Raw genomic sequence first — 26,677 nt, forward strand, 5'->3', positions numbered from 1 at the left:
ACGTCACGCGGTCTGGCCCGGCGACAACAGGACGCGGGCACGCAGCAGCGCATTTCCATAGGCCGGCGCGCCACTCTCATTAGTCTGCGCGCTGCGCTGACAGCTAACAGCGCGCCTCACACTGCAGCCCACCTGCCGTCAGTGCCACTGTTGTAGCCAATCACAATTGCCGAGCGCCGCTGAGCACCGAGCCCGACTGCGCCACTGTTTCACATTCAGTACGCGTTTCGAGCAGTACATCTGCATCGACATCTACAAGGTGTTACAAAAATGTACGGCCAAACTTACAGGAAACATTCCTCACACACAAATAAAGAAAAGATGTTATGTGTGATGTGTCCGGAAACGCTTAATTTCCATGTTACAGCTCATTTTAGTTTCGTCAGTATGTACTGTACTTCCTCGATTCACCGCCAGTTGGCCCAATTGAAGGAAGGTAATGTTGACTTCGGTGCTTGTGTTGACATGCGACTCATTGCTCTACAGTACTAGCATCAAGGACATCAGTACGTAGCATCAACAGGTTAGTGTTCATCACGAACGTGGTTTTGCAGTCAGTGCAATGTTTACAAATGCGGAGTTGGCAGATGCCCATTTGATGTATGGATTAGCACGGGGCAATAGCCGTGGCGCGGAACGTATGTATCGAAACAGATTGCCAGAACGAAGGTGTCCCGACAGGAAGACGTTCGAAGCAATTGATCGGCGTCTTAGGGAGCACGGAACATTCCAGCCTATGACTCGCGACTGGGGAAGACCTATAACGACGAGGACACCTGCAATGGACGAGGCAATTCTTCGTGCAGTTGACGATAACCCTAATGTCAGCGTCAGAGAAGTTGCTGCTGTACAAGGTAACGTCGACCACGTCACTGTATGGAGAGTGCTACGGGAGAACCAGTTGTTTCCGTACCCCGTACAGCGTGTGCAGGCACTGTCAGCAGCTGATTGGCCTCCACGGGTGCACTTCTGCGAATGGTTTGTAACAACAACGACGCTGTACTATTGTACATATAAGTAATTTTTTTTCTTCTGATTTTTCGATAAACTTGTGTAATTGATGTTCTGATTTCATTTCTTTTTTGTTTCATGTCATTATGATAAGAAAACTGTAAACAAGTTTTAAGGTGAATATTAATGTTTATGTAAAATTTCAAGTAATATTGTGATAGAATTGAAATGTCACAAATGTTGAGACTGCTGTAAGGTGTTTAAAACTGTAACTGTGCGTGTGGTCCATACGTAGGCAATGTGTTAGGATATGTAGAATGCAAAACCTCGGGTGAATACCCGGTCTGTCAGGAAGCGGTAAAAGGTGTATGGCAGGCGAGCGCGGGAAAATGCACGCGGGCACTGCACGGCACAACGGGCTCAGCAGTAGTAGTTGGAGACTGGCACTGGTTTGAGCAACACCTTCTGGAGCGAGGAGCCTCTCCTGGAAGACGTAGTTTCACTGAGCCTCGGGTATGCCGTTCCAAATCCCACACAGCATGGCAAAATTCCATAGGCACTAAATGGAAAAGTATTGCGACGCTAAGAAGAATTAAAATGCCGATACATCAAGAGCCGTAGTTGTGGTTGTATGTGTGCTCTGTGCCTCGCCATCTCGCCGCCCGCCAAACGCCGCATCGATACAAGCAGGTTGAAACTTTTAGTACTGTATTCGTATGGACCAGAGAGTGAACTGTGCAATAATAACCTAAATTTTACCAGAACTTTCCCATCATTTAATTATCCTCACAACTAACCTAGACAGGGTCCTTTCCAAATGTTGTGCAATCCGAGTGTCCCGAAATGAAAAATTAAATTTTGTGTTAATAATAATTACTTGCAGACCTAGCTATGTTAGAATGGTGTTCAAAGAACTGTTTTGTTAATGAACCAGTAAATGAATAACGAAGGTCTAACGAAGTTGAAAGATAACTTTAATATTGATGTAGAATGAAGTTTAATTATTTCGAGATAGATATAAAGGTATTTAAATGAGTAGTAAATAAGATAAAAAGAGTAGTAACTCATGTACTGGAAATCTTGAACGCATAATAATTTCAGTAATCAAATTTTTTAATACAGTGATCATAACAGTTTCAGGGTCCCCCCCCCCCCCCCCCCTTTTATTCATTTGAATTCTGAGGTGTTCTAAATTGGTTTGACCAGCAAAAGTTAAAGTCAATATAATAGTCAAAATTTATCAGTGTTTTATCTTCATCAAAATTGACATTTTGTGTGTGGCTCGAAAGTGCTATTTCTAGGGTAACCTATGATCGATTTTAATCACATTAATAGACAGTATAAAGTTTTGTAGTATGCATTGTAGTGTAGTGTTATGTATTCATGGTTTTTCCATATCAGTACAGAACGTGAAACTATCAGTTTAATAGATTTTCTGGTTATAAAATTCTACTATATTTACGCAGTGTTACTACGTGCTGTTTTGCATGAATTATACAAACTTGTTCAGGGAAGAAACTCAGTTAATGCGTAATTACGCTGGCGACCGTATTGTTATCAAATTGGTAGCATCTTCAGTGTTGCTTTTGGTCCATCCTGACGTGTAATTGCATTTCGGACTTGCTTGACGGATCACTGTTATTACAGAGTAGGTGTAAGTCTGATTTGCCACCATTCAGGTACACGCGGTCGATCTCTATACGAAAATCCTTTCTCATAAGGTGAACCCCGCTCACTTAGCATAGTACAGGCTTTAATGAGTATTGTGTGCCCCACGCGCACATTACGGTTTCATCCAACAATGTGTCAATCCTCATTTCAGTGCAGATGATCTCTTTATGGATGAGGCTTCATTCCAACGTGATAAAATTGTAAAGTTTCACAATCAACATGTGTGGGCTGACGAGAATCCGCACGCAATTGTGCGATCACGTCATCAACACAGATTTTCTGTGAACGTTTGGGCAGGCATTGTTGGTGATGTCTTGATTGGGCCCCATGTTCTTCCCCCTACGCTCCATTGAGTGCTAGAACATGTGCCTTTACAAGTACGACACAACATGTGGTTCATGCACGATGGAGCTCCTGCACATTTCAGTCGAAGTACTCGTACGCTTCTCAACAACAGATTCGGTGACCGACGGATTGGTAGAGGCGGACCAAATCCATGGCCTCCACGCTGTCCTGACCTCAACCCTCTTGACTTTCATTTACGGGCGCATTTGTAAGCTCTTGTCTACGAACCCCGGTACCAAATATAGAGACTCTTCGTGCTCGTATTGTGGACGGCTGTGATACAATACGCCATTCTCCAGGGCTGCATCAGCGCATCAGGGATTCCATGCGACGGAGATTGGATGCATGTATCCTCGCTAACGGAGGACATTTTGAACATTTCTTGTAACAAAGTGTTTGATGTCACGCTGGTACGTTCTGTTGCTGTGTGTTTCCATTCCATGATTAATGTGATTTGAAAAGAAGTAATAAAATGAGCTCTAACATGGAAAGTAAGCGTTTCCGGACACATGTCCACATAACATATTTTCTTTCTTTGTGTGTGAGGAATGTTTCCAAAAGTTTGGCCGTACCTTTTTGTAATACCCTGTATACTTTGGAAGTCAGCTACTAGTATATGGCAGTGGGTACTTTGTGTGGCACCGATACTTCCTCTCTTTCCTATGCGAGTCGCGTATGGTACGCAGTAAGAGCGACATCGTATGAGCTCGAATCGTTCTAATTCTTCAGTGATAGATATGCGTAGATGGAAGCACTATACACTGAAGTTATAAAAGTCAAGCGATATGCATATGTTGAAAAATTAGTATTGTTAATGAAGTAAAAGATCCACGCCGTGGACACCAACTGAAAAAGCTTCTCCTTATGTTGCAGATCTAGACTGCCATAAAAATGTTAAGGGACTGTTAATCAGAACTCAGGGAGAAGTTTTAGTCTAATTCAAAAGCGATTTATTGATCTTAAACATGACAACAAAATTATTAAAGAAACATCATACAGAAAAGTATTTATTTAACCAAAGCCTTACTAAAATGGGATCTATGGTGGACAAAGTGATCTGCTGTGGATCAACACACCACACTAACCAGAACACTACTCGCTCTAACTCACTTCATACACGTGAATACAGGTTATGGGGTCAAACTACGGCACCACCAAGCATCTATATTCTACCATACAAAAAAAAAAAAAAAAAGGAAAAATATGGCTTGAAACAACAAGGTGTTGAGATGTATATATTATAGCCCTACGTCGCAGCAGCGAATACTTTACCATTCTACTGCTCAAGGCGGCACACCACGATGCGTTCGGCGACTGAAGTCATGGACGGCGGCAATCTCTTGTTTAAATGTGCGTTCCCGAAAAATGCAAGTACTCGGTCTCACGTTCGGTTAATTCGGAATGCAGGTACTTCCCTATGAGCCTCTGAAACCCCAATGGATTGCAGTGTGCAGGTGGACCCGTTTGCTGGTCTGCCAAACCAATTTGACTCCATGCCACGACTGTGCATGTCAGAATATGTCAAATGTTTAGACAGCAAACTCAAGACAAATAAATACCCACACGCATCACTTGTTGTGACCGTGATGATATAAGCAGTACCTCTGAGAGTTCAGAAGGTGACTGGCACAGGCTATAAGTCGCTCACTAGGAAAGAACACAAGTCTCACCATTTAGGTAGAGACCTGCAGTTCTTTACTAGCGAAGTGCCAGTGCAAGAGACTTGTACAAGAGTGCTCCTTCTTCCTTTCTCTGTGTTTCCTCCTCAGCTCAGTTCCAAAAGCACATTTCTCTTTTTTGACTTTCCCCACTTTCACACAAGCCAATCACGAGCTGGAGCCCAGCATTCTAAGCTCAGACAATGGTCTTTGCACTGCAAACCGATCTGACCAATCAGAGACTTTAAAGTTAATTGGCAGAAAATGGAAAAAAAACAGCTTCATGGCCTCTTTCCCACATGTTTGCCGTGTCTTTTGCTAACACAATACATGGTGGAAGCACAGAGCTCCATAAACAGCTTGTTATCTCCCTTGTTGCGTCCATTTTAAAGTTTGCAAAGAACGGCTATAAACACACAAACAGCTTCATGCTCTGACAAACATTTTTGAAACAGAGTCTGGACGCCAGTTTCCCTGTCTCACAGATATTTGCTGAACAATTACATTTCGTTTGGCGGCTTGCTCTCTAACAAGGGTCCATCCTCTGCTTTATTCCTGGCCTACAGTGCGCTGTCAGCGACTTTTCGGCGCTAGACCGTATACCTGGACGTCTGCCCCCCGTCCGGCGCCAAGCTAATGTGTTTTTGCACAATGTGACCGCAGCATGCGGCCATCTGGAAATGTCTCCTCACTGTTTTCCAGAAAAACGCGCTTTGTTGGCCTACCAACATCGTGCTTTTACTGCAGTCGTTTAAGTTGGCATCTTGTTCCTTTGAATGTAACTAAGGCTTACCGTATTTCCTTCCCTAGAGCATGCAAACAAGACCATGAACTACTGCCGACCATTTCATCATAATGTATGAAGTCAAACGGCAGTAGGTGGTATTCCCTATACTTAATAAGAAGTAAGAGTGCCCTGCAATCTCTCAATGTATAGATGGCTATAGAATCACATACATAGACGTAAAAGAGTAGTGCATTGCTGGAGCTATCATATGTACTCAGGAGCTTCATGTGAAAAGGTTTCCGGCGTGATTAAGTCAAAACGACGGCAATTAACGGACTTTTAACATGGAGTGGCAGTTAGAGCTAGACGCATGGGACATTCCATTTGGGAAATCGTTAGGGAATTCAGTATTCCGAGCTCGACAGTGTCAATAATGTGCCAAGAACACCAAATTTCAGGTATTGTCCCTCACCACCACGGACAACCCGGCGGCCGATGGCCTTCACGTAACGACAGGGAGCAGCGGCGTTTGCGCAGAGTTGTTTGTGCTAACAGAGAAGCAACACTGCGTGAAATAACAGCAGAAATCAATGTGGGGCGTATGACGACCGTATCCGTTAGGCAAAGCACCAAATCCAGCGTTAACTGGTTACGGTAGGGAATGACTGATGCGAGTGCCTTTTCTAACAGCACAACATCGCCTACAATGCCTCTCTTGGGCTCATGACCATCCCAGTTGGACCCTAGACGACTGGAAAACCGTGGTCTTGTCAAATGGCTCCCGATTGGGTAAGACCTCGTGGTAGAGTTGGAGTGAGGCGCACACCCCATGAAGCCATGGACCCATGTTGTCAACCATGCACTGTGCAAGATGTTGGTGGATACATAATGGTGTGGACTCTGTTTTCATGGAGTAGACTTGGTCCTCTGGTCCGACTGAGACGACCCCCCCCCCCCCCCCCCATGAACCATGGACCTTGCCGTTGGTGGGGAGGCTTGCATGCATCAGCGATACAGATAGCCATACCGTAGGTGCAACCACAACGGAGGGGTATCTGTTGAGAGGCCAGACAAACGTGTGGTTCCTGAAGAGGGGCAGCAGCCTTTTCAGTAGTTGCAGAGGCAACACTCTGGATGACTGACTGATCTGGCCTTGTATTGTCCTGGTACTGCGAACGGCTGAAAGCAAGGGGAAGCCACAGCCGTAATTTTTCATGAGGGCATGCAGTATTACTGTATGGTTAAATGATGATGGCGTCCTCTTGGGTAAAATATTCCGGAGGTAAAATTGTCCCCCATTCGGATCTCCGGACGGGGAGTACTCAGGAGGACGTTGTTATCATGAGAAAGAAAACTGGCGATCTACGAATCGGAGCGTGGAATGTCGGATCCCTTCATTGGGCAGGTATGTTAGAAAATTTAAAGAGAGAAATGGATAGGTTAAAGTTAGATATAGAGGGAATTAGTGAAGCTCGGTGGCAGGAGGATCAAGACTTCTGGTCAAGTGAATACAGGGTTATAAATACAAACTCAAATAGGGGTAATGCAGCAGTAGGTTTAATAATGAATAGGAAAATAAGAATGCGGGTAAGCTACTACAAACAGCATAGTGAACTCATTATTGTGGCCAAAATAAATAGGAAACCCACGCCTACCACAGTAGTAACAGTTTATATGCCAACTAGCTCCGCTGATGACGAAGAGATTGATGAAATGTATGATGAGATGAAAGAAGCCATTCAGCTGGTGAAGGGAGACGAAAATTTAATAGTCATGGATGACTGGAACTCGATAGTAGGAAAAGAAAGAAAAGGAAACGTAGTACGTGAATATGGAATGGGAGTAAGGAGTGAAAGAGGAAGCCGCCTGATAGAATTTTGCACACAGCATAATTTAATCATAGCTAACACTTATTTCAAAAATCATAAAAGAAGGTTGTATACATGGAAGAAGCCTGGAGATACTGGAAAGTCTCAGATAGATTATATAATAGTAAGACAGAGATTCAGGAAACAGGTTTTAAATTGTAAGACATTTCCAGGGGCAGGTGCGGACTCTGACAACAATCTATTGGTTATAAACTGTAGATTGAAACTGAAGAAACTGCAAAAAGGTGGGAATTCGACGAGATGGGACCTGGATAAACTGAAACAACCAGAGGTTGTACAGAATTTCAGCGAGAGCATTAGGGAACGATTGACAAGAATGTTGGAAAGAAATACAGTAGAAGAAGAATGGGTAGCTGTGAGGGATCAAATAGTGAAGGCAGCAGAGGATCAAGTAGGTAAAAAGACGAGGGCTATAGAAATCCTTTGGTAACAGAAGAGATATTGAATTTCATTGATGAAAGGAGAAAATATAAAAATGCAGTGAATGAAGCACGCAAACAGGAATACAAACGTCTCAAAAATGAGATCGACAGGAACTGCAAAATGGCTAAGCAGGGATGGCTACAGGACAAATGTAGGGATGTAGAAGCGTATATTACTAGGGGTACGATAGATACTGCCTACAGGAAAATTAAAGAGACCTTTGGAGGAAAGAGAATCACTTGCATAAATATCAAGAGCTCAGATGGAAACCCAGTTCTAAGCAAAGAAGGGATAGCAGAAAGGTGGAAGGAGTGTATAGAGGGTCTATAAAAGGGCGATGTTCTTAAGGACAATATTATGGAAATGGAAGAGGATGAAGATGAAGGTGAAATAGGAGATATGATACTGCGTGAAGAATTTGACAGAGCACTGAAAGAGCTAGGTCGAAACAAGGCCCCGGAAGTAGACAACATTCCATTAGAACTACTGACAGCCTTGGGAGAGCCAGGTGTAGCAAAATTCTACCGTCTGGTGAGCAAGATGTATGAAACAGGCGAAATACCCTCAGACGTCAAGAAGAATGTAATAATTCCAATCCCAAAGAAAGCAGGTGTTGACAGATGTGAAAATTACCGAACTATCGATTTAATAAGCCACGGCTGCGAAATACTAACACGAATTATTTACAAACGAATGTAAAAACTGGTAGAAGCCAACCTCGGGGAAAATCAGTTTGGATCCCGTTGAAATGTTGGAACACGTGCGACAATACTGGCCATACGACATATCTTAGAAGATAGATTAAGGAAAGGCAAACCTACGGTGCTAGCATTTGTAGACTTAGAAAAAAGCTTTTGACAATGTTGACTGGAATACTCTCTTTCAAATTCTGGAGGTGGCAAGGGTAAAACACAGAAAGCGAAAGGCTATTCACAATTTGTACAGAAACCAGATGGCAGTTATAACAGTCGAGGGGCATGAAAGGGAAGCAGTGGTTGGGAAGGGAGTGAGACATGGTTGTAGCATATCCCCGATGTTATTCATTCTGTATATTGAGCAAGCAGTATGAATTAAAATCCATGGAGAAGAAATAAAAACTTTCAGGTTCGCCGCAGACATTGTAATTTTGTCAGTGACAGCAGATGAACTGGAAGAGCAGCTGAAGGGAATGGACAGTGTCTTGAAAGGAGGATATAAGATGAACATCAACAAAAGCAAAACGAAGATAGTGGAATGTAGTCGTATTAAATCGGGTGATGCTGAGGGAATTAGATTAGCAAATGAGACGCTTAAAGTAGTAAATGAGTTTTGCTATTTGGGGTGCAAAATAACTGATAAAATAACTGGTCGAATTAGAGAAGATATAAAACGTAGACTGCCAATGGCAAGGAAAGCATTTCTGAAGAAAAGAAAGTTGTTAGCGTCGAGTATAGATTTAAGTGTGAGGAAGTCGTTTCTGAAAGTATTTGTATGGAGTGTAGCCATGTATGGAAGTGAAACTTGTACGATAAATAGTTTAAACAAGAAGAGAATAGAAGCTTTCGAAATGTGGTGCTACAGAAGAATGTTGAAGATGAGATGGGTAGATCACATAACTAATGAGGAAGTATTGAATAGAACTGGGGAGACGAGAAATTTGCGGCACAACCTGACTAGAAGAAGGGATCGGTTGGTAGGACATGCTCTGAGGGCAGCGTGGACGGTAAAAATCGTAGGAGACCAAGGGATGAATGCGCTAAGCAGTTTCAGAAGGTACTGGCAGATGAAGAAGCTTGCACAGGATAGAGTAGTATGGAGAGCTGCATCAAACCAGTCTCTGGACTGAAGACCACAACAACAACTACTTGCACGCAATTTACAGTCATTCATGGACTTCTTGTTTCCAAAAGAAAGATGTAATTTTTATGGATAACAATTCGCCAGGTCACTGGGCAATAATTGTTCGTGTTTAGTTTGAAAAATATTCTGGTCAGTTCGAACGGATGATTTGGCCACCGAGATGGCCCGACATGAGTCCCATCGAACATTTATAGGGCATATTTGAGAGGTCGCTTTCTGCACAAAATCCTACACTGGCAACACCTCCACAGTTATGGACGGCTATAGAGGCAGCATGGCTCAGTACTGCTGCAAGGGACTTCAAACGACATACTGACTCCATGCCACGTCGACTTGCTGCACGACGGCACGCAGGAGGAGGTCCAACAAGATCTTAGGTGGTATCCCATGACTTTTGTCACCTCATTGTATTGCCTCTATCAAATCCCACAGATGACTGTTATGAAAGGTGAAAGTACCAGTCCGCGTAAATGTGGTCTCATCTGTGAATAAGATGGATAACACAGATCCCGGAATCGTGGTTGCCTGGTGAAGAAACCAGTGAGAAAACTGCTCCAGATGTGGAAAGTCTGTCACTAGCAAGCTCTGCACACGCTGTAAGTGATAAGGGTAGTAACAATTGTCATGGAGAATGTTCCACCCGGTCATCTAGCTTACCCCGTACTGGCTGGCCAACTGGCTGGTACTGACACGCCGGTCACCTTCCACACTGCTAATCACGTTTTCCATCAGGTCTGATGTCTGAACATTCCGGATACGCCCTTCATAATTTCCTGCTTCCTGAAGCGACTCTGTCTCGGAAAAACGGCGGAACACTGTTGCGAACGTTAAGTGCTGTGGTTGTTGTCGGTGGGGTAGGTCTCCTTATACAACCTTGCTGCCCGCCGCCCATCGCCATTTTCCTTTCCCTTTAGCAACACCATGTCGGCAAGCTCTTGATTCGAATATGGAACCACTGTGTACAACACTGTACCACATACAGTACAAAGTGAGTCAGCAAGAGAAGTGAATCGGACACAACAGCACGTTTTAAACAGAGTGGCCTTATGTCCGGAAGGTTGGTGGTTCCAGGCTTCATCCAGCCATCTTGATTTAACTTTTCTGTGGTTTCCTTAAATGACTTCAGGGAAATGTCGGGAGGTTTCGTACTGCATGGCCACAGTCGAGGCCCACCACATCCTTGCCAAACCAGACCTGCAAGTAAGCAAATGTCTATGTTAATTACTTTGTTTTTGTTGTTCTTAAAGATATTTCCATTGTCCTGTAATTGAGGTCTACTACTACTGCTACTGTTACTACTATAAAAACCCTCAAAAGGAATAGGTTTTTCACGAATAATGGGTTCAGCTGAATGGTCAATTAGTTCTTCTGGAGTGTCTCGTACACCAAAAGCTTTATCTCCCACAACAGGAAAAAAATATCCGTAGGAGTGATGTCAGGAAATTTGGGAAAACATTTTCCAAGCATTCTTTGGCATCAGCTGGAAAAGCGCTGCATGGTCCCGTCATGCTAGAGACATAACTTTTGCCTGACTGCTAGCGGAATACTCTGTAAAATCTCCGATGGTGCTTCACGTAGAAAGATACGGTAATTTCCTCCACCGAGCGTGAAAGGCAGAAGATACGGCCCAAAGAGATAGTCGTGAACAATAGCAGCCGAGGGAGTCATGATAAATATCTGTTGATGGTGGAATACACGAGCTACCATTGGATTTTCCAGGTCGCAGACATGGTTACTGAATATTGCTTCACTTGCGAAAGTAGCCTCTTCAGTAAATATAATTCATTTATGCAAGTCATGGAGGTTAAAAATTTGTTATTGATAGCATTGGCAGAATTCCGTGTGTTGGGGAAATTCAAAACAGCTGACAGGTCTTGCACTTTCTCACACTTGAGTGGATGTGTGGCCATCTCGTGCAGAACGTGCCACAGACTGTCACTGCCGATATTTAGTTCCTCATCTACGGGTCGTGTGCTGGTGCTGAAGCCGTCCTCGATTCGCCGTAAAACAGCTTCCGTGAACGCTGCAGTGCAGACTCTGACAGGCCAACAGATTCCTGTCAGTCTGACCTAAGGGACCCTCTTCCATGAAGAAGGCGATCTCCTCTCTGGAAATCGTTCTGCATACAGTCGTCTTGCTGTTCGAATGTTGCACAATTCCTTTCCAGCCATAAAGAACCTTCCATGTAGACACGCCGTTACAAACAGTAACGACGTGATTGTTTAGCCGAGGACGTACACACTGGAGTGGTAAGATAAGTCTTTGTTTTGTTCTGAATGATCATTACATTTGAATGTTTTTCAGTCATTTAAAGTAGTCTCAAAGATAATATGAAGCTATGGAAATGGAACAATCGATAAAACAACGACTAGCGGATTTGTGGCTTTGAGAGTCTACTGCAGGTTCGCCTTTCGAAACGAAATGCCTAGGAACAGGTATACTTCAGGGCTGTGTGTGTGTGTGTGTGTGTGTGTGTGTGTGTGTGTGTGTGTGCGTGCGTGTGTACAAGCGCACGTTCACAAGCACGCTACTCGGTGGATGTTGCCTCTTCTGCATGGCGTCTGGGAGTATCAGGCGCGCCGTTAGCCTTTTGTCCTTTAAGCGGCATTGTTTTTGTGAAAAGTGTGTCGGCGTAACGGGGCGGTAGTGGTTGTTATTAAAAACTGGAAGTTGCGCACCTGCGCAAACACTGGCTGTCTCGCGACGCTGAGCAGGGACTATTTGGGACTGCCCCCGTTGCATATTTGATGGTGCCAAAGTGCGATAAGAGCTCTGAAAACACGTTCCAGTCCCAAAATAAATCCAAACGCAAAATAAGCACCAGCTCCAACCAGCGCTGTATTTACTATGCTTCAGGAAGGACATTTGTGCTCACTAATAGATAAGACATCTTCTTTTTAATTTGTACGTTTTTGTGAAATCGGTTAAGTAAATCCTTCGTTTCAACGGAACACACGTTTTTGAGGGTTTTTCTGTCTACAGAAAATTGTAATTTTGGTAATATAGCATGAGAGCAATAGCGGGCAACATCTCTGCCAAAGAGGTTGCTCTGAGAGAGAGAGAGAGAGAGAGAGAGAGACTGTTAATAAACCTTTGCTAGTGAGTGGAGTGCAGTCTTTGAGAGAGAGAGAAAATGTCGAGTTGTATGTTGTGATGGAGCAAGATGTGGTTAGGCCATGCTGTGTTTGGCAATAGTTTTCTTGTATTACTTTTCATTTATGGAGAGGCATTTTGGAAATTTATTCAGAAGACTTCAAAAGGTAGAACATAAGGACATTTGCCAAGACGTACGAGGGTAGTAATTAATTTGGTCAGGGATTTAGAATTGGAGATTTTTATGATAACGTAACAATGCGTGAGTTACTTGTTTTTCTTCGAAGATGGATATCAGAGAGAATTTGTTCAGGTTTTTCCACTATTAATGTAAAGTGAATGCTTAATATTTCAAGTGTTAAAACATTTTGTCTTCCTGATGTGAAGTTTTGTTAGTACAGTTACTTTATTCATTTTCCATCAATCAGCATTCGTCCTCTTCCAAGATGCACATACATAATTTTACTTTCCCAAGTTTTTTAGTAAGAGAACTTCAATTGTCTTTGACGACTCTAGTAATGAGGTTTATTCAGACAGAAGATTTGTGGATGTCTCTAAAGTGTAAACCTTGCATTGCACATCGCGTTGTTAGAAGTTTAATTTTTAATTTTTTAACTAGCATAGCAGCAGCCGCAATAGTTTAGAGATAGCAACAGCACATCATTTATTGATTGTACAAACAGGTAGGCCATTTATAATTTTTGTGTAATGAAATTAACATTTCAACAGTGACTTACCTTTTAGATAGGGCATTTTTGGTAGTTATTTATATTTCATATTTTTCTCGTTGGAAGATTGCTTGTGTTATTGCGAACAGGAGAGTTTTCTTAAATTCAACGGAACGGACTGTACAGTCTCTATAAGCATTGCAGTACACACTTTAATGTAGCATTGCTGATTAATTTTTGCATTCCTGATCACGTTTCAAGGATTAGGAGATTATTTACGAACTTAATCATGAGTTCAACTTCACCTTATCACACAAACAAAATAGCGGTGAATATAACTGTACATTACTGTAGTCTGGTAGTCAGGGAGAGGCACGATAAGGCAACGATTGTGGATGGAGCCGTAATCAGCTACCGTTGGCTACAGTAAATACATAACTTTATTTGAGGAAATAATTTTCAAGAATCGTTTTAAAAGATTTTACTACATTGACGGCTGAAGGCCTTACTAAGAAAGAATTCAAAATTATTTATCGGTTGCGGCCACAAGCAACTTTAGAATACTCAACAGGTGAAGGCCTTAATTACAAGTGAGGAAGGCAGTTACACGTTAACAAATACTATGATATTTTCTTCTTAAACAATCAAAAACTGTAACAAGCTATAGTAACAGCTGAAGGCCTTATTAAGAAAGAATTGCAAATTAGTTGTCGGATGAAGGCCACAAGCAATGTTACAAACAATTAACGGCTGAAGGCCTGATTAGGATAGGATTCAAAATTTTCTGTCGGCTGAAGGCCACAAGCAATTTCAGATTACTCAATGCCTAAAGGCCTGAATTACAAGTAAGGAAGGCAATTACACGTTAAAAATAGTAAAACCTTTTTAAAACAGTCTTAACAAACTGTAATAGGCTATAGAGATGGCTGAAGGCGTTATTAAGACAGAATTGCAAATTATTTGTTGGCTGAAGGCGACAAGCAATGCTACAAACAATTAACAGCTGAAGGCTTGAATTACAAATGAGGAAGGCAATTTCCCGTTAAAACATTACGTTAAATGTGAAACAATTGCGACAACTTGACCAAGTAAGACAGAGTGATCCACAGACAGTGCTCCCTGGATCGACCTGAGGAAGGTGACTACAGCACGTAAGCGCTGAGACTGGCAGCCACCTAAGGAGGGCAAGTCAAACTAGAGATGGTTTAAACGCCGATCAACCTTCTTAGCAAATCCACCTAACGCTACATAACTAGTACAACGATGGAATAATTCAGGTGAGAGCGAAGTGACACACAGCACTGCGTCTACAGAATCTGGTGTACAAAACACCAAAAGGCAGAAGGAGCCACTATAGCCAAGGTAGACAAGGAAAACAACTATCCATACCCCAATCAAGGAAGCTGTCAAGAACCGCGCGACCTCTACTGTAGCAGGTTCGAATCCTGCCTCGGGTATGGGTGTGTGTGAAGTCCTTAGGTTAGGTAGGTTTATGTAGTTCTAAGTTCTAGGGGACTGATGACCTCAGAAGTTGACTCCCATAGTGCTCAGAGCCATTTGAAACATTTTTTGAAGCTGTCAAATTACACACCATGCCGGACAGCATCGGCAAGATGAGGAAAAGTACACTGCCGCAAATTACGCTAACCTCCAGGGCAGGTGACTGGGGCGTTAGCGGCCCCTAGACAGTAAGATACCGCTGGTTGCACTTCACCAGTAGTAACACTAAATTCATCCTAATATCAAGCAGTAGAAGGCGGCTAACAGCACCCGCCAACCTGACAGACTCCACTTGTTGCGGTTGGTCTCACGGACCCTGGGAGCAGCAACACACATAACAGCGAGATCTCAAACAGTGGAGGTTTCACTACTGGATAAGGTTCACTCAACTTCAGACGTCCTGGGTTCGGTCGTCGGCTACAGCCCCTCGGTCCGACAGTGCCTGCACTCTGCCAATGGTCCAGGGCTGCCATCGCGCTACGGACCTCCTAGCTGCTTCGTCCGAAGCCGAACTGCGTGACACACACGACGACCCACAAATACATGTGGTCGCACCAAAGATAGTACCATAGTACTGGTTATCGATAACCACAGCTGCTGCCACTCGCAGACAAACAATACTAGCAAAGTCAGTGGTACCATTAACACAGGAAGGAAACGAGACCCCACTACCGCTATTACAAGACGCCGAGTTATGAACGGCAAGAACGCGAGCCGCACGTGGCTCACTTACCACACAACAAAAAAAAAAAAGAAAACTAGCCACTTTCAGTCACAATTGTATTTATATAATAATTCGTTACACTGATGCACGAATCTTATGGACGAAAGTAACTTTCGTGTGATACGCCAGTGCAAAGTAACATAGCTCGATTGAACTTGGACCACACACAGAAAACACTGGTACAATATAGGACAGGAGGTAATTGCGAGAAATAAGGAGTGAGACGAACAGAAATGTCACGTTTATTCAAAGACAGTAATCGCACTGAACTCACCGCGAGTTGTCGTCGTACTGAGGACGTGTGTATATATATATATATATGTGTGTGTGTGTGTGTGTGTGTGTGTGTGAGAGAGAGAGAGAGAGAGAGAGAGAGAGAGAGATATCACCATAGACGACGACGCATGGTCTGTAATGCGTCCTCGTGCCAGCCTCGAGGTTGGTACACAGTTATTGTGTTAAGGCGTCCCATTTCTCCACTAGCGCGGTTGCCATCTGTTGGACGGTCGTTGGTGCATACTGACGTGCTGCAATCCACCTCCACTGCTCATCCCACACGGTTCGATTGGATCTGAGTCCGGGGAATAGGCACAGTAGTCCATTCGCCGAATATCCTCTAGCTCGAAGAGCTCGTACATCTGCCCTGATCGATGCGACCGAGCATTGTCACCCATGAAAATGAAGACAGGGCGGAAAGCACCCCTCAAAAGCCACACATGGGGAAGGAGTATTGTGTCACGAGAACTTTGACTGGTGAGTGTGCCATGGTCAAACATTTGGAGATCAGTACGCTCTTGCAACATTACGCCTCCCCACGCCATAGCTGTGTTCGACAGTGTTCCTGGGTGCATTATGCATTCCCACCTCTCTCCATACATACGGGGGTAGGTCGAGAATCAGTACTCAGAATGATTAGAGAGGAAGACGGTTGAAACCCGTGTCCGGCCACCAAGATTTAGGTTTTCGTGAGTTCCGTAAATCATTCCAGTCAAATGCCGGAATGGTCCCTTTGAAGAGACACGGCCGATTTCCATCCCCATCCTTGACACAATGCGAGATTGCGCTCCTCTAATGACCTCGTTAACGACGGGACGTTAAACTCGATCTTTCTTCCCTCGTTTTACTCAGAATGAATCTCGCCGCTGCATAAATTGTGATTAATAATCAGCACTGGCGGCCGAACACTTCCGGCGTAAGAAGTCACCCTCATTTTGCCATGGCCTTGTCAAAGAGGGCGGAGGAGCGGACAGTAGTTCAGGGCACTCTCTTGTCCCAGTGGTGGGAAACTGCCCCTAATGGCGGGAGAATCGGCAATGATCAACGGCATGAGGATGCAGAAGGCACTACATGAAAATGGTTCAAATGGCTCTGAGCACTATGGGACTTAACAGTTGAAGTCATCAATCTCCTAGTATTTAGAACTGCTTAAACCTAACTAACTTAAGGACATCACACACATTCATGACCGAGGCAGGAGTCGAACCTGCGACCGTAGCGGTCGCGCGGTTGCAGACTGAAGCGCCTAGAACCGCTCGGCCACACCAGCCGGCAAACCATTGCATCAAAGTATGTAAGGTGTATCCACAGGATATGACACCTATAACTGAATACGTGTCATGGTGATCTCTCCATTGGCAAAAGATTCCGTAATTGTCTCCCATTCGGACCTCCGGGAGGGAACTGTCAAGGAGGAGGTGACCCTGAGAAAAGGATTGAATAATCAACGAAAGGATAATGTTCTACTAGTCGGGGCGTGGAATGTCAGAAGCTAGAATACCTGAAAAGGGAAGTGCAGGCTCAATCTAGATATAGCAGGGGTCAGTGAAGTGAAATGGAAAGAAGAGAAGGATTTCTGGTTAGATCAGTATGGCAGTATCAATAGCAGCAGGAAATGGTATAACGGGAATAGGCCCGCGCGGGGTAGCCGCACGGTCTAAGGGCGCCTTGTCACGGTTCGTGCGGCTCCTCGAGTCAGAGGTTCGAGTCCTCCCTTGGGCGTGTGTGTGTGTGTGTGTGTGTGTGTGTGTGTTGTACTTAGCGTAACTTAGTTTAAGTTAAATTAAATAGTGTGTAAGCTTAGGGACCGATGACCTCAGCACTTTGGTCCCATATTACTTACCACAAATTTCTAAATTTTTCGGGAATAGGATTCGTTATGAATTGCAACGTAGGGCAGAGAATGTATTACAATGAACAGTTCAGTCATAGGGTTGTTCTTATCACAATCGACAGCAAACCGATACCGACAACGATACTTTAGGTGTACATGCCGACGTCGCAAGCCGAATATGAAGAGACAGAGAAACTGTATGAGGATACTGAAAGGGTAATACAGTATGTAAATGGTAATGATAATCTTATAGTCATGGGGGACTGGAATGCAGTTGTAGTGGAAGGAGTAGTATAAAAGGTTACAGGAGAATATGAGATTGGGACAAGGAATGAGGGATAAGAAAGCCTAATTGAGTTCTGTAACAAATTTCAGCTATTAATTGCGAATACTCTGTTCAACAATCACAAGAGGAAGAGGTATACCTGGAAAAGGCCGGGTTGTACAGGAAGACTCCATTTAAATTACATCATGGTGGGACAGAGATTCCGAAATCAAATGCTGGATTGTATGGGTTACCCAGGAGCAGATATAGACTCATATCACAATATAGTAGTGATGAAGAGTGGGCTGATGTGTAGAATGTACGAGTCTGACTTTCGGAAAAATATCATCCACACCATTCCGAAGACTGCAAGTGCGAGAATTAGCGCACAATCGTCTCAACAGCTCATGCATTCAACTTGCTGACAAGAATAATATGCAGATGAATGGAAAAAGAAAATTGAAGCTGTGCTAGATGACGAACAGTTTGGCTTTAGAAAAGGCAAAGGCATGAGGAAGGCAGTTCTGACGTTGCGGTTAATGGAAGCCAGACTAAAGAAAAATGAAGACACGCTCATAGGATTTGTCGACCTGAAGAAAGCGTTCGACAATGTAAAATGGTGCAAGATGTCCGAAATTCTGAGAAAAATAGTGGTAAGCTATAGGAAGAGACGTGTAATATACAGTATGTACAAGAGCCAAGAACGAATAATAAGAGTGGACGACCAAGAACGAGGTTCTCGGATTAAAAAGGGTGTAAGACAGAGATGTAGTCTTTCGCCCCTACTACTATTCAAGCTGTACATCGTAGAACTAATGATGAAAATAAAAGAAAGGTTCAGGAGTGAAATTAAAATTAATGGTGAAAGGATATCAATGATACGATTCGCTGATGACATTGCTATTCTAAGTGAAAATGAAGCAGAACTACATGGTATACTGAACAGAATGAACAATCTGGTGAGTAGAGAATACGGATTTAGAGTAAAGCGAAGACAGACGAACGTAATGAGAAGTAGCAGAAATGGGAACAGCGAGAAACTTAACATCACAACTGACTGTCACGCAGTAGGCGAAGTTAAGGATTTCTGCTACCTAGGGCGTAAAATAACCAATGACGGACGGAGCAAGGAGGACATCAAAAGCGGACTAGCAATGGCAAAAAGGGCATTCCTGGGCAAGAATAATCTACTATTATCAAACATAGGCCTTACTTTGAGGAAGAAATTACTGCGAATGTACATCTGGAGTATAGCTTTGTATGGTAGTGAAACATGGACTGTGGGAAAAACGGAACAGAAGAGTATCGAAGCATTTGAGATGTGATATTACAGACGAATGTTGAAAATATGGTGGACCGATAAGGTAAGGAATGAGGAGGTTCTCCGCAGAACCGGAGAGGAAAGGAGTATTTGGAAAAAGTACTGAGAAGGAGAAGGGACAGAATGATAGGACATCTGTTAAGACATGAGGAAATGACTTCCATGGTAGTAGAGGGAGCTGTAGAGGGCAAAAACTGTAGAGGAAGAGACTGGAATAAATCCAGCAAATAATTGAGGACGGGTTGCAAGTGGTACTCTGAGAGGTAGTGGACAGAATGATATAGGTAGAGGACAGAATGATATAGAAAAAAACTTTTGTAAACGGCTGTACAATCCAGACTAGATTTGCATGAAGGTAACTTTAGCAGCAGATACCTATGAGATTCGAAGAAAATGATGTTTTGAAACCATAACCAGGGATAATATAGTAAAAATAGAGAAATCAAAATTTCACGAGCAGTGGACTGAACCATTTAAAAATTTTTTATTACGTAGTTACAACTGTTCATTGAGGAGGAGGCCATCATTCTTAGAAACATGCTTGAAAATCTCCAGCTTTTCGAGTACGTCGAGCGTATGACCTTTCTTAGCTGTATGTAAAATGGAAATTTCTTCAACGCATTTCGTTTTGTGTCCGGAAATTAGCAGATGATCAGCTAAAGTGAAATTGTGTTCATTAATGCCTCTTTTTCCCATCAAATATTCCTTGTACTCTACACTAAAAACCTTCCACTTTGTCCTGTATAATAAACGGGAAACGTATAACAAATGATTTTATACACTCCTCAGTTGCGAATAGTAGCATCTAAAGACTCGATATTGTGAATGAGATTTTTTTGCAAGTTATTGCTCGTGGATAAGGCAACTTTGAACCCATATTTTTTAATCAGAAGACGACTAATTTTGTACGAAATTGTGCTTAATAATGGAATCGAGAAAAATGTTTGTACTCGTTACTGCCAGGAATAACACTGCTGCTTAAAGTGGTCACTTTAGAGTCAGTTTTAACTTTGAAGATCTTGTCAATTAACATGATGTCACAGCCGTTATTAACCATAATAGTTTTTACCATGTTCATTTCTTTATTAAGCTTGTGAGGTGACAAAGGTACAGAGGCTGTATGACGAATGGCTGAATGGAAAAGTGCTTTCTTATGGGACTGAGGATGCACTGAACTAACGGACACAATTTGATCTATATTAGTGGCTTTTCGAATAATACCGAAAGAAAGTCTGTCGATGTCAACAGCAATCTCAGTTTCTAGTAATTTACCAGACGATCGTTATTTTCCAATTTACTAGAGAAGCCGATTTTTTCATGAGGACTATTAAAAATTTCAAACAAATGCTGAATTACTTCCTAGGAACCATTGTAAATGATCAAAATGTCATCTTCGTACCGAACGTAAGACAAAATACCAAGATCAGGAGCCCGAAAAATTATTGGAGAATTCCTCTTCCAGTGAATTAATGAAAATGCGGCCAAGATGCCTGCCAGTGCGTTACCCATTGCCAGGCCGCCCGGCTAGTGGTATAATTTGCCACTGAAAACAAAATAGTTGAATTTTACAACTATTCTTACCAAACGAATTAGGGCAGTGATTTTCTCATTAGAAATATCGTTGTTAAAAGTACGTAAGTTTTGTTTTTTAACAATGTCAATGATTGTTTGAACAGGTACATTAGTATAATAGGTTCGTAATATGTAATGAAAACAATTTAGTATCTTGGTCACACTGCCGATCCTTGATTTTACTGACTAGATTCTGATTATTGATGACAGAATACTTATTTCAAAAAAACAGAGCAATTTTTAATTTTTTCCTGAAGAAACCTTGCCAGCTATTGATATGCATTTTTCATATTATTCACAATCGAACGTATCGGATGGTGACTTTTATGTACTTTAAAATGCGAAGACAATTTTGGGGCCTTTGGATTCATATTAATAAGCTGTTTTCTATGAAATGGTTTGAGAAAATACGTAGCTGTGAACGGCAAGCCTAATTTCTTCTAAGTATTATGGGGGCCGGATTCTCATCTAGCTCCGAAGCATTTTTTCCTCAAAAAATTGAAATTTTTGACACATATTTGTTCTGAGTAGCAATTATTACAGCACTCCCTTTGTCAGACTTCGTTATAAGACATTGTTTTCTTTAGCTTCACATTAATGTTTTTAATCAGTTTCTCATCAGAATCATATTGACATGAGTTTTTAACTGCATGTTTCTCAGAAATACTACACACATCATGAGCTACCATTGTTGTCGAGAAACGTGTACTTTGACATTATCAAGGCCCATTTTAAGATCTACAGTCATATTTTCTACAACATTTCTATGTGACAGGTTAGGCATTACATTGTATCTACGTCCTTTTTCCAACAAGGCAGTGTCTTCCGGTGTAATATCTGTTTCAGTCTTATTCAGAGTTCTGTCGGAAAATTTATGGTCAGACCTTTGAAAACTACTATCAACAGGCTTTTTTACTGGTAAAAATCTTTTAAAGATGGCTAGTTTCTTCTCGTGTGTTTTTGCAATACAATTCTTACAGTTATCCAACCCGTCATTAATAAAATCCCAAAATGCATCGGTTTGAAAATTAAGATGTAAGCGAAATATTTTAGTGAGCTCAAGATACGAAACACAGATATCTTCATTTAATCTGTCGTCTTTTTGCACAAAGCATTGATTTTGTCGAAAATAATTTTTTGAACTAGGCACTGGAACTTTTTTGGATCCTTGATACACCATCTGATCTTAAAATAGGATTTAACGTAACTTAGCAAAAGTTGTTTTCTTCACAATGCTTATTCAGATTAATCGCCGTATCTGCGTTTAACAATTTTCTTCTTAGTCTTTGTACTTTGTCACATCCTTAGACACCTGGGCCGGTAGAAATCTTACAGTTTTAAAAGTGGCTGTTACTCAGCAACTGTATACTATTTTCAACATAGGGTAATACATCAGCCGGTTGCACATAACTGGTAGGTACGCTGACCTAGGTTTTGACACCAACTAGGGGTGTCTTCATCAGAATGAAATTCTGATAAATCGTAAAGCTACATTGCAAAAACTAGTATTCAGAATTTATAGCTACGGTCAAGCCAAAGGGAAATAAAACGTTCTAGCCTCTTCTGATGAAGACATCAATAGTACGTGTCGAAACCTATGTCATTTGCAACCGGTTGGCTGTATAATCCAATGTTGAAACTAGTATACGATTGCTGAGTAATAGCCATGTTTAAAATTCTAAACTAATTAATTAATAACGCACCTGGTAACATAAACTAATATTTTCAGTCAAAGGTCAGCATACGTTCCCTACAAATTTCTGTAGTTACTTAGATGTGTTGTACTGGTGGCTCCTCCCGTAGCGTGAAAGTCTAACCGGGCAAAGCATAGTGCGATTAATAGCACCGCTCTCGCGACTTGCAAATAGTGTCGGACACATTAACAACTTTAAAGAATTATCTTTGCCTACATAAAGAATTATTATTTTTCTTGACTGTTGCTATCTGCCCATTGCTTCGAATACTTTCAGGTGTAACTTGACGCAAGTAATATTATTACGCCGAGCAGTGGTTGCGTGAGTGAAATCGAATAGCCTTGCGGAATCGACTACGTGTCGCCATCGACAAGGAGAAGCGAGAAGCGGCTAGTACAGCCGGCCGTCAGCTTTACACGCAGTCCAGCATCGGGCCACATCCGAATGCCCCACAAATCTGAATACTGCAGGATTCCACCAGCCGGCCATATGGAGACTCACAACTGCGTCCCTTTCAAACACTGTCAGTTGGATAGCGCCGTGCCCTTCACTGTAATCACTCGACACCTGATGCCGTTCATGTCCCTGATATACACTATGAGGCCTGGTAACGACATTCAATACGAACAATACTAACGCACTCTCGTAGGCGCCCTATTTGTCGCAGAGAGTCGGAATTAGTTCCGCACCCCCAACGGCTTCTAAGCGTACGAGGCTACACTGATATATGACTATGTGTCACATGTGCGTCGCTTACTTTCTCAGGCAATGTATAGAAAGGATGAAGTGATTAAAATGCAAGAACATAACGTAAATGCGTTATTGCATTGACTGACTGTTCCGTTGTCTCCCGGTAGAATATTTTATACATTATGAGTGAAATGCACACAACAACGGCGTAATTTTCTATAAAATTTATTATTTGATACACGAACCGTCAGTGCTCATAGGTGATGTCTTTAGCTACTCATGGAGTACAAGTGTTCAACCATAAGTCACGAGAAAATGTGTCAAGATAGACGTCTAATACCGAGGTTTCAAATAAGAATTCAAGTGCAGTGCTTTATGCGCCTACTATAATATCTACAGTAAATCCAGTAGTTGATGATCTTGTATTCGGTTAGCCAGTTTGTGTTTTCAGTTCGATCAATCCTAACGTTACGTTCGGTGATACACGATTTACTCCCCTCTCCACACTTTTTAAAGAAAAAAATTTAGAAAGGGCATTGGATGTAATAATCTTTATGACCAATACCTTTTCACCAATATCAACGCCTTCTGAAAATCATTTGAGATGTGAGACCATAACTTCACAAGTCTAGGCTCACTCAGAGTGGATATAGTCGTCTCCTCCGGGTACGCTGTGGTTTTACAAATACGGGCACTGTCCCATCCTGCAACGTAAAGCTATGATACTGGCATTTCGCAAAACTGCAGTGGCATCAAATGTCAGCGTTTAGGGTTCAGTGGAACCTCTTCTCAACAATGGTATGTGGTCTCAGGCGAACGAATATGCAAGTTGTACCTCTGTTAGATTTACAATGAATACTCGTTCAGGTCTAGAGACTTCAATCACCTGTTTCAAAATATTAAGTTAGGTTCAGCAAACCTCATAAATATAAAGAAGTTACTTATAATCAGGTTCATTGTACTAAAACAAAGAGGTGATAAGAGTGATAGGATAGCTCCTACCGGTGTAGTGTAGCAATTCGACGTGGCATCGACTCAACAAGTCGTTGCAAGCCCTCTGCAGATATTGACCCACGCTGCCTCTATAACTGTCCATAACTGCATAAGTGTTGCCGGTGCAAGATTTTGTGGACGAACCGGCGTCCCGATTATGTCGATAATGTTCTATGGGATTCATATCGGGCGATGTGGGTGGTCAAATCATTCGCTCGAATTGTCCAGAATGTTGTTCAAACCACTTGTAAATAATTGTGGCTCGGTGATATGGCGCACTGACATCCAGAAAAATTACAAATGTGTTTGGCAACACAAATGCGATGAGTGGGTGCAAATGGTCTCCACGTAGCCGAACATTACCATTTCAAATCAACGATCGGTTCGGTTGCATCAGAGGGCCTAGTCTGTTCCAGGTAAACGCAGCCTACACGATTATGAAGCCCCCAAAAAGTTTTCACGGTTATGTCGAGTCTGCACCGCACTCGAACCCTACCATCAGCTCTTACCAATTGAAATCGGGACTCATCAGACTATACCCCGATTTTCCTATCCTCTAGGGTACAACCGACATGGTCACGAGTCCTAGAGAGGAGTTGCAGGCGATGTCGTGCTGTCAGCAAACACACTCAAGTCAGTCGTTTGCTGCCGCAGACCATTAACGCCAAATTTCACCGTAATTTCCTAACGGATACGTTTGTCGTACTTCCAACACTGTGAAAGGTATGTGCTAAGGTCTGATCAGGGTAGCTCCAGAAAATAGTCGGTAGTTGCCAACCACAAGGTGGAACGAGTATAATATCTTTGAGTAGGAGGATCTTTGATGGTTAAGAGAGCCGGGCGCGCACAGTAAAAAACAGCAGACAGCTTTAAGGGAGGAGTCGCAGCTAGGTGCGCGGAGGAAGCATACGTGTGGTGACACCGTTAAGGTAGGTCGCTCCCCTGACCAAACTTTAGCACGTAAATGAGAGAAGATATATAATCATTTCAAATTGGTTTTTGTTACATAATGTTCAGAGTTAGGATTTGTATGTCCAAGGTTTTGTAAAACTTTTGTGAGAGTGATTCGTGCTACGAAAATGTTTGAAATAGTAAGTTTTCTGTATGACTTAAAATTTTAACAATATGTATATTGAGATCAACATTGTGTTTAAATCATAATTGTGTTTAAATCATAATCCACATCCTTTTCTTGTACTGAATATGAAAATGAGTAGTAAACTAAAGTTACCCACCAATGAAAGAACCAAGTAAACATCAGGGCCAAAAGTTAATTTTCCAGTGCCACCTTAATGCCATTGCACAAACGGCATTATTCTCTTAAACTTGATTGCTAAATTAAATACATGTTGCATTTCTGGCAAAATGGAGGAGTGCAAGAAACAAGTTCACAGACGCAGTCAGATGCAGGTTTGCTGAATAATTAATTTAGAACAATCTTATCACTGATACTTTCACAGAATAAAAGGATACAGTTTTGGTTAGATACTTTCAACTGCTTTCTGCAGTTATTTCGCGCTGTGTTCCTTGTCTGTTAGCACTGACAACTCTACGCAGATGCTACTGCTCTCGGTCTTTTTGGTGAAGGTCGTCGATCCCTGTGTTGTCCGTGGAGAGAGGTAATGCATGAAACTTGGTATTCTCAGCACGCTTTCGACACTGCGGATCTCGGAATATTGAATCCCATAACGATTTCCGAAATTCAGTGTCCGATGTGTCTAACTTCAAATACAGTTACATGTTCAAAGTCTGTTAAATCACGTCGTGCGGCCGTAATCACGTAGGAAAACTTTTCACTTGAATGACCAGAGTACAAATGACTGCTCCACCAAAGCACTGCACTTTTATACCTTGTGAACGCGATACTACCGCCATAGGTGCTTACCGCTATCCCATGACATCATTAATCTCAGTGTAAATGAGTTCATGGCATCTCAAATGTTTGCAGCAAATTATAAGTTTTGGTGTTCCCGTTATAATGAAATCACATTTATGAAAAGTGTAATTTAAATCTGTCGTTTCGGACTAACACGATTGTTTTCTAATTTCGCTTTTGTACCCAGCAGTCACCCAAGAACGAACTGAAAATATAAATCAATCGTCAGTTACTTAAAATAAATGTTGAAATCCGTAACATAGATAACTTTGTGCAAAGTCCTGTATCTGCAAGGTGCCGTTCACAATGAGGCGGCATCATATGGGATGCGACTCGCACTCCGTACTGCCCAGGTGATACGACGGAGAACTGTGTGTCCGTGTCATATCGCTGTCGTCCCAGTGTGAATCAGTCAAGTCGCTTCAACTACGCTTCTAAGAGCTCCGCCAACTCGGGTTGCTTCTACGAGTATATCACATAGCGAGTCCCATGTCACACTATATCGCATATCATCTCGCCTCAGTGTCAACAGCGCCTTGCTTTTCATGAAAAAAATTAAAAACCACTGTTCTGGAATTCACACCTGTTCTCCGTTGTGCAGTCCTCCTCATTCGATTTTGAGAAAACAATTCAGTAACAATACTGATTGTTCATATCCTATTTAATTA

Source organism: Schistocerca americana, chromosome 6 (genome assembly GCF_021461395.2).
Source record: "Schistocerca americana isolate TAMUIC-IGC-003095 chromosome 6, iqSchAmer2.1, whole genome shotgun sequence".
In the NCBI taxonomy this organism is placed as follows: Eukaryota; Metazoa; Arthropoda; class Insecta; order Orthoptera; family Acrididae; genus Schistocerca; species Schistocerca americana.